Raw genomic sequence first — 10000 nt, forward strand, 5'->3', positions numbered from 1 at the left:
TATATATATATATATATATATATATATATATATATATATATATATATATATGTATGTATTTACATACATACAGTATATATATGTATATATATATATATATATATATATATATATATATATATATATATATATATATATATATATATACATTTATATAAGAAAAATTGTGGGTGTGAACTGGCATAGAAAGATCATAAACAGACGGGAGTGGAGGGACATGTCAGTGGCCTTTGTCCTGCAGTTAACCAGTTAAAGCTGATGAGATCCACATACATACATACATACACACACACACACACACACACACATATATATATATATATATATATATATATATATATATATATATATTTATATATACACATATTTGCATATATATATATATATATATATATATATATATATATATATATATATATATATATATCTATACTGTAAACATATATACTCACACACATATATATATAGATATATATATATATAGATATATATATATATATATATATATATATATATATATGTGTGTGTGTGTGTGTATATATATATATATATATATATATATATATATATATATATATATATATATATTTATATATATAAATATATATATATATATATTTATATATATATATATATATATATATATATATATATATATATATATATATATAATTGCTTAAACAAACGAATTGTAATTAGGAAAGAAAGGAAGGGTTGAATCTGTCTTTGTGCGAATACTTGTATAACTGCTTAAGCACTTAGTTGTCTTTTGCGATGGATTGCATACACTAGATATATGATAATAGAAAGTGGAATAAATGTATCATAACTTTAACAAAGGCTGGAAAAAAAATTAAGGCTATTCTTTTTGTGATGCTTTGATTTAGTAATATCATTTCAAAACTTCAAAGATTTTGATTGGAATTCAATCACACAATCACTTAGAAAGGAATTGATTCTGAGACATTAGATGATATGTTATAATAAGATTGAAGGTCACTATTTCCCCTCTCATCTGAAGCTGTTATATTTGTTTACATTTTACCTGTTGAAAATACACAAATACTTAAGTAGTCTAAATATCCTATCAGCATTATCTACTATTCATGAGGACATTTATTCAACAGCACATCTCTTCCCATGTTATCACATTGTCATTGTACATCTCATATAAATCGATGTGTTTTGATAAAAAGTTAAAAAGCTGCATGTAAACAACGAAGAAAAATCAAAACAAACAAAGGGGAATACATGACATTAAATACCAAAGGTTATTCAAAACCAGTAAAGATAAACACAGATATTTCAACACTTAAAAAGACAAGTGTATTATTCCTGGAAACCGAATCTTTCTCAAAACTCTCGTTGGCATGACGCCACCACACGCAATTTTGAGTTTTCTCTTTTTCTCCCTCTGTTGCGCCTCCCCCGATACCCATAAAGTCGTGCACATAAAGTCGTGCACAAATACAGTTGGCCCGAACCACACTCTAGCACTCGACAGAAATTCAAGGGGATATAACCTCATTATAGCATGAATAGATTCTAATTTCCCAGCAAGGAATCTGGTTTCCCCCGCAAGAAATTTATCGTCCGAGCTGTTAACAGCAACTCTTTTAAAAGGGCCCAGAGACCTTAGTCCTACCGTACGTTTCCACCACTTTGCGCTCACCGCCTTCTAATAACATTTTACTTAATATATCGAGGTACACATATTTCCCGCTTAGTTCCCCATTAAATTCATGTTTCATAAAACTGGAAATATTCAAAATGTTTTATATATTTATCAGATATTAATTTCACAAGCTAGTTTAATTGAATGATATAATCTAGGAATAGGTTCTTCCACCACGTTTTTCTCTATATTTATTTTTCCATTTTTTTTATTTTTTTTTTTTTAAGCTTTTATGGTAGTGTAATTGAACTGATAAATATTGGATTATGTTTAATAAAATTACATCATAATTGTTTAAGGTAAACAATATTAATGGAATTCATTTAGGAATGCTAGAATATTAATAGAAAAAAAAACTAATAAATTCGTTCAAAAGACGTTTTGCTTTTTCATTTTCATTAGAGGAAAACTTCATGCGCTCTTCATGAAACGATAACTTCTGGCAAAGACCGAAAACATTTTGAAAGCAATAAAGCCTTACAAGAATGTTTAACTTATTTTGAAGTTGGTTTGAATTTTTCTTCGCGACTTTTTAGCCTTTCTAGCGCAAGTAATTAACGATAGCAAGAAACATGTCTCTCAGGATGCCATTGAAATGCCTCAGACTCTTACTTGTGGTATGTTAATCATTTCTTAATAAACACAGAATGTATACAAGCATACTCATACCCAGGCAAAAGACAGGCACAAAAACACACGCATTATATATATATATATATATATATATATATATATATATATATATATTCAAAATGTGTGTACTGAATATATACTGTAAATGCATGCACACAAGCACACACACACACACACACATATATATATATATATATATATATATATATATATATATATATATATATATATATATATATATATATATATATAAGCCTTGCACACCAACAAGGGGTGACACCAGCAAAAAAAAAAAAAAAAAAAAACACACGCAAAAAAGCCACTGCAGCCTTCATCATTTGGCTGCAGAATCGTGGATGAAATTCTTGTATAGAGAATCTTACATATCCTTCCGTTGCTTCGTTCTGCTTGGTGATCGCCGGATGGAGGCTAGAGCCCAGCTCAAAGTCGATAGTTTCTTGTACTATCTGTATATTCACCATCTTTTTGAGCTAAGGATGGGGGGTTTCGGGGAGCCTATAGGTCTGCCTGCTGAGTTATCAGTAGCTAATGCTTGGCACTCCCTGACCCTAGCCTGGGTGCAGAGGGGCCTTGCGCTGATCATAGGCATTTATGGACCATCTCTAGGGCATTGTCCTGCTAGCTAAGGATTTGTCACTGTTCATTACCTCTGCCATTAGTGATCGGCCTTTAAACATTTAAACCTCCCGCGTACACTCTAGCTTCCCTATTGATGACCTTCATAGGAGCATGAATTTCTGAATCATAGGCTTATTTTCACCTTTGATCCGCCGTTTTACCTTAAACCGGTTTATTTTTAATGCATAGTATTTCCGAAAAATCTTCCTACACTACATGTACTAAATTATCAGATTATTTCAGCAGCTCCAACCTTTTTACTTTCCTTCTCATTCATTATTCAAACTTCACTTCCATATAGGAGCGTTGGCTCAACAATCCCTTCCTGTTACCTAACTCGCTTCACCTATACTCTAACTCACTGCCTCTGCCATTTTTCATTTATCTGATGCATTTAATCCCATATACTGATAAGAATCAATCATTTAATTTCTTTTATAATCTTTATAAACTATCATTGCTCGATCTTTCATATTTCCATTAATCCTCCTTATATCACTCTCTATCTGCGCACACATACACACACACACACACACACACACATATATATATATATATATATATATATATATATATATATATATATATATATATTGTTGAACACTGCACCACCAGTGCAGCTACGTTCTGAATATCGGCGTTTTACTAAGGGTGAAGTCAAACACTCTTCCTCTGTGGTGTTCATATATTCCATCAAAGAAGCGAGGTTTGACGCTGCAAACAAAAGCAGCAATAAATATACAAAAAAATAATGTAAATATTCATATAAAACAATATATATACTGTAAATATCATGTAAATACAAAATAATGTAAATGATGTAAAATACAATACAGTAATTCGGCAGGTAAGATTCACTTAACATAAAAAATAAACTTACATTTTCCAGACGCCGATTCTAATACTAAATTCACAGATAACCACTGGTAAAAGTTGCTGTACAACCAGAAGCATTCAGCCTCCTAGCTAACAGAAACACCGGTCACTTAATACTATGATGAGTACACTGGGCAGCTCAGCACATCACAAATACTGCAGAACCACAGCATGCAGAAATTCCATGTGCTTTCCAGAGCCTGCCCACGCTGAACTAACAAAGGCGCCAAGGCGGGCATAAATCGCGGCCTTTTGGGCAGATGCCAACAATAACAATACAATATTTTTCAGTACCAACTCAATACTTCTTTTTCATACAAAAAAGTAAACAAAAAATGTATACAGTTTTCCGTTCAATAGAAATATTTAATTCAAAATAGTGCACATATGTGTATAATTAAATTACAAAACAAACACCAGGCAATCCCGACGCTCGCTTATCCCCTCATCCTTATCATCAACAAAGAAAACGTGTAGCGCCAACTTAACTAAAAACGTAAAACGCTGTGGCATATCCTACACCGCCCACTATTTTGTAGTATACAAAATACACCGCAAATATGCCACATACACAGCACGCCATATGAGCAGCGCACGGCGTTCACTCTTTTTCCAATGGCACTCCACTGTCTTCACATTCCGTTTCAAGGAGAAGGCACATTTTCTGCACTGGGCGTAAGTACAATCCACACTCGGTCTTGATCTTGGCTTGTCTAACTCGGTTGTCAGAGTCTCGAGTCACTTCCAAGACTCGTCCCAAAGGCCAAAAGCCTCTGGGGAGACGTTCGTTGGTAGTTAGCACGATGTCGCCAACTTGGATGTCTCGCCGTTGGACGGTCCACTTCTGTCTTTCTTGCAGCAATGGAAGGTACTCCCTCAGCCATCGCTTCCAGAATTGGTCGGCAAGATATTGCGCTTGACGCCAGCGGCGCCTAACATACAAGTCCTTCTGGTCAGTCTTCGTTACTGGGAGCACTGCACTCTTCAGAGTCAACAGCATACTAGGCGTCAACGCCAGTGGACAGTCTGGGTCGTCGTTTACCTTGGTTAGGGGTCTTCCATTCACCAAAGACTCAGCTTCGCAGAACAGAGTCGATAGTGTGTCGTCAGTGGTGACCTGCTGCAGGCAGGTTGCACTGAGAGCTCTTCTCACTGAGCGTATGAGGCGTTCCCAGACTCCTCCGAAGTGTGACGCATGTGGTGGGTTGAAACGCCACTCGATGCCCTTAGCTGCTAGGGTTTGGGCAATTTCCTCTTCCTTGAAGTCTTGAAGAGCTTCCTTCAGCTCTCGGTCAGCTGCGACGAGGTTGGTATCGTTGTCTGACCATATTCTCTTGACAGCTCCTCGCCTGGCCGTAAATCTTCTCACTGCATTCACAAAGGAGTCTTGATCCATCGAGCTGAGAACCTCCAGGTGAATCGCTCGCACTGTCAGGCAGGTAAAAATGGCTCCCCAGCGCTTCACTGTAGAGCGCCCTTGCTTCACAAAGAAGGGACCGAAGCAGTCTGCCCCTATATTGGTGAAGGGAGGATCCCCCGGACAGATCCGGTCAGAGGGCAAGTCGGCCATCACTTGATTCACTGGCCGACAACTGAATCTTCTACAGATGACACAGTCACGTATCACTGATCTAACTACTGAATTTCCATGAACGATTCAGTAGTTTTTTCTTAGTTCAGCCATAAGATGGTTCTGCCCACAATGGCTGTTTGTTTCATGGGTCCATCGCACCATCTTCCTCACAACTGGCGACTTGGATGGAAGAATGATGGGGTGCTTGCAGCTATCACTGATGGTGGCTTCACAGAGTCTTCCACCAACCTTCAGCAAGCCTTCTTGTAGAAATGGTCGCAACTTGCAAATCTTGCTGGATTTCTTCACCTTGGAATCCTTCTTGGAGAGTGATTTGATCTCACTCCCATACTCTTGAGCTTGAATCTTCTTCCATATTATGTTTGTTGCACAATTCATCTCGTTTGCAGATAACACTTCTGATCCACTCCTGGTTCCTAATTGCCTCAGTCGAGCGATGATTTGCACTATCTTGGTCCATGAAGAGAACTTGGCAGCAATCTTCTCCACTAAGATTGGTTCCGGCACAACCATGCTGAAGATGGGTGCAGACTGCTTAACTTCTGGATCTCCATCTAGTTCTGCTCGCTTAACATCGTCAGGAAGAGCTGGCCAACTGTCCTGCTCTTGACACAGGAACTCTGGTCCTGTCAGCCACAGCGACGACTCCAGCAAGCTGTCCACATCAAGGCCCCGAGAGGCCAGGTCTGCAGGGTTTGCAGAGGTGTTCACATACCTCCAAGCGGTGATGTCACTGAGGTCGCGGATGAGGTTCATATGGTTGTTCACAAACGTGTGGTATCTTGCAGACAGGTGTACTTCAGGACAGACGTGCTGTCGGTCCAGAACACTGAGTCACACAACTCCAAATTGAGTTCTGACCTGATCTTGCAATCAAGTTGAGCTGCCACAGCAGCAACAGTCAATTCCATTCGTGGAATACTCGGTCTCTTGAGGGGAGCTACACGAGCTCGACCCATAACCAGTGTACTGTTCACTTGGTTATTCTTGCTTGCTTACCGTGCGCAGATACGTGGCCACACCATATCCTGTCTGGCTTGCGTCCGCAAAATGGTGTAGTTGGTACGATGATACCTCCCCAAAGTCTGGAGGCACCAGGCTTCTTCTGATCTTGAAGTCTCCTAGACACTGAAACTGGGAAGTCCATCTGCTCCAGCGATTTGCTTCGTTGTTGTTCATTTCTTCGTCCCAAGGTAAGTTGCGACGACACAGGTCTTGTAGTAACATCTTCCCTTTCAGGGTGAAAGGTGCAACAAAACCAAGTGGATCATACAAGGAAGCCACTACAGAGAGAACTCCTCTTCGCGTCCTAGGCTTCTCCTTCAGGTTGATCTTGAAGGTGAACTCATCACTGCTCATGTCCTAGTGGATACCCAAAGCGCGCTCCGTAGGCAGCTCGTCCTTACTGAGGTCCAATGTAGCCACTGATTTATCTCTCTCCCCTTCAGGCACGGCAGCAAGAATGCACTTGTTGCTAGATGTCCACTGGTTCAGCCGGAATCCTCCATCAGCACAGAGTCCAATGAGGTCTTTTGTCAATTGGATACAGTCTTCCTCACTGTCCATTGACTTCAACAAGTTGTCAACGTAGAAGTTGCGCCGTATGGCATGGCAAGCGTCTTCACCATACTTGTCACCATAGTCCAGTGCTGCCTGTCTGAGGCAGAAGTTGACTACACTTGGGGACGATCGCGCTCCAAACACATGTGAAGTCATCCTGAACTCTTGAATAGCTTGATTGGTGTCTCCACCTGGCCACCACAGGAAGCGTAAAGAGTCCCTCTCGTCTTCTGGCACCTTGACTTGATGGAACATTTCTTGTATGTCCGCAGTAACAGCATGTTGTCCTTCCCTGAAGCGCAGCAGCACTCCAGCAAGACTACTTGTGAGATCTGGTCCCTGCATGAGGTGGTCATTGAGTGAGGTCCCAGCATGCTTAGCCTTAAGGTCGAAGACGACCCTAAGCTTGTCCTTGGTAGGGTGTTTGACCCCATGGTGCGCCATGTAGTTCACACGGCCATCACTGCGATTCAGTTTGTCGACTGGGACAAGCTCAGCGTACCCTTTCAAAAGGTACTTCTCTACTTGTTCAACGTATATAGTCTTGTATGTTTCATTTGCCTCAAATTTCTTCTTTAAGGAGTGAGCCCTACGTTCTGCCATGGCACGGTTATTAGGTAGAGGCTCCGTGTCACTAAAGGGTAAGCAAGCAGCATACTTGCCATCTGTCTGGACAACAGTTTCGTCCAACAAAGACAGGAATCTCTTGTCTTCAAAAGAATCTTCTATCTTTGAGAGTGTCTCTTTCTCCCAAAAGTCTTGGTTGAAGTTGCGTTGCAGAAGTTCTGTTGTATCATCCACAGTGCACACATGGAACAGAGGGGCAGGACCTGAAGTCGATATGGGTCCTGTTGGGCCAAAAACAACCAACCCTAGCTTGGTCAGGTAGGCAGATGGCTCGTCCTTCAGCCCATGTCGCTGGTCTAGAATCACTCTGTTCAATGTCGTGTCTAGCCCAATGATTAGCTCTACTTGACAATGATCTTCAGGTAGACTTTCTACTTCCAGGTCACTCAGATGTGGCCACTTGGTCAGCCATTCTTGATTCATGGCATGGTCCATAGACACATTGATCTTGTCAGCCACGAACACGTCGGTCACATGCTCTCCTTTATCAGTATTAATATTACCAATGTGTAGGGACAGAACTTCCTTACAAGTGAAAGGCCCTTCTTCAGTTGCCATGATCTGGTTGGATGGTCTTCCTTTGAGACCCATTCGGTCTATCAGGCTTCTTGCTGCCAATGTTGGGGCAGCTCCACTGTCGATGAATCCATAGGTTGCATGGATGCCATTCACGAGAACAGGTAAGATTTTCAGCATTGTTCTTCCCTTAGGTAACTGGCTTGCACTCACTGAGAACATAGGTTGCACATTTGGGGTTACAACACTCTTGCCAGCTGTAGCAGTCGCGCCACCTTCTGTAGCACCAACTGCCTTCTCACCGGCCCCGATAGCACTTTTGTCTCCCACATGGACCGCACCTGTATTGCTTGCAGTCTTAGGTGGACTATGCAGCATGGTATGGTGCTTGTGAGATCCACACTTTTCACAGATTGATGCATCTTCACATTAAGACACCTGAAGCAGTATCTTGCCTTCTTTATCACCTCCCAGCGATCTGGAAGCTTCAACCTTTCAAATTTGAAGCACTCTTTAAGTTCATGGTCCTCCTTAGTGCAGAAGGGACACCATTTCCCTCTAGCTGGTGAAGCTGTGTGGTGCACAGGTAAGGTCTTAGGCCTGACAGGCTTGGATGGCTTCTCAGTAGACTTCGGGGTACAACGGTCGCACTCATAATAGGAGAGATGCTTGGCAACACACGCCTGTTTTTCAATGTACTCTATTAGAGCTGGAAGCTTGAACTTATGTTCCTCGCATTTCGCTACCCATCTCACTCTCAGTTGGTAAGGGACCTTTTCAACAATCTTCTTCATTGTTTCTTGAAGCTCTATTCGATGGTAGTTATTACCAAGTGCTGCTTTAACTGTCTTCAAACATGTAGCATAATTTTCCAGGCCATCAATATCACCTGCATTATTCTCCTTCCAATCAAAAAGCTTCTTGACATAAGCATCTGACAGGTCATTGTCATTCTTGTATTTATGACACAATATCTCCCAAGCACAATCATACCCAATGTCAGTGGGTAGATGGAAACAGTTCTCAATCAGGTTCTTGGGAGTACCATCTAAACAGTTGTATAGATGAGTTAGCATTCGTGCAGGGTCGTCGGTATTACACTCCACAATCCAGGTGAAAGAATTCTTAAACATGGAGAATTTGGTTAAGTCTCCACTGAAACGCTCCAGCTTCATCTGTGGCAGCTGCATTCGTCGTGTTAGTTCTTGCTGACTAGCTAGTGTACAATCAAGAGCTTTTACTATTTCAGAAGTTTGCAGATCTGCTTGGGACACATCTCGAGTTAAGGGAACACGTCTTGGCAAAAAAGGCGTCGCATCTGGGACCAATGTAGTTGAATGATGTTCAACACCCTTCAGGTCATACGTCACACTGTGGACGTTTGTAGGATTCAAATCTACTTCATGAACCCTGCTGATTCTCCCACTCTCATAGTGAGAATTTACATCACTTCTCCACTGCTCAATCCCTTTGACATCCAACTGAACTGATGAGTCCATCTTCTCCCGTTGTGAAGCATTACTAGCAGCGGAACCAGCATATGAAGTTCCAACTTTAGACCGTGTTTCATACTCTACCTGTAGTTTATCACAGTCTAACTTCAGGCCGTTAATCTCTTCTTGGCTCTTGCGTTTAGCTGCAATTGCTTTGGCTTGCATTTCAACTGCAAGTGTTTTGGCTTGCATTTCAGCTTCAGCTGCAAGTGCTTTGGCTTGCATTTCCAAAGCCAATTCCTCTTTTTCTAGCTGTTTTGCTTCCTCAGCTTGCTTAGGCTTTGCTTGTGCCTCAATCAAGCGCACACGCAGTGCCGACTGGCTGGTCTTTGCTGAAGCTCTTGAAACGGACGACATCGTGACAGATGATAGAGGCCACAACAGACG

This window comes from Palaemon carinicauda, chromosome 4 (assembly GCF_036898095.1).
Source record: "Palaemon carinicauda isolate YSFRI2023 chromosome 4, ASM3689809v2, whole genome shotgun sequence".
Lineage (NCBI taxonomy): Eukaryota > Metazoa > Arthropoda > Malacostraca > Decapoda > Palaemonidae > Palaemon > Palaemon carinicauda.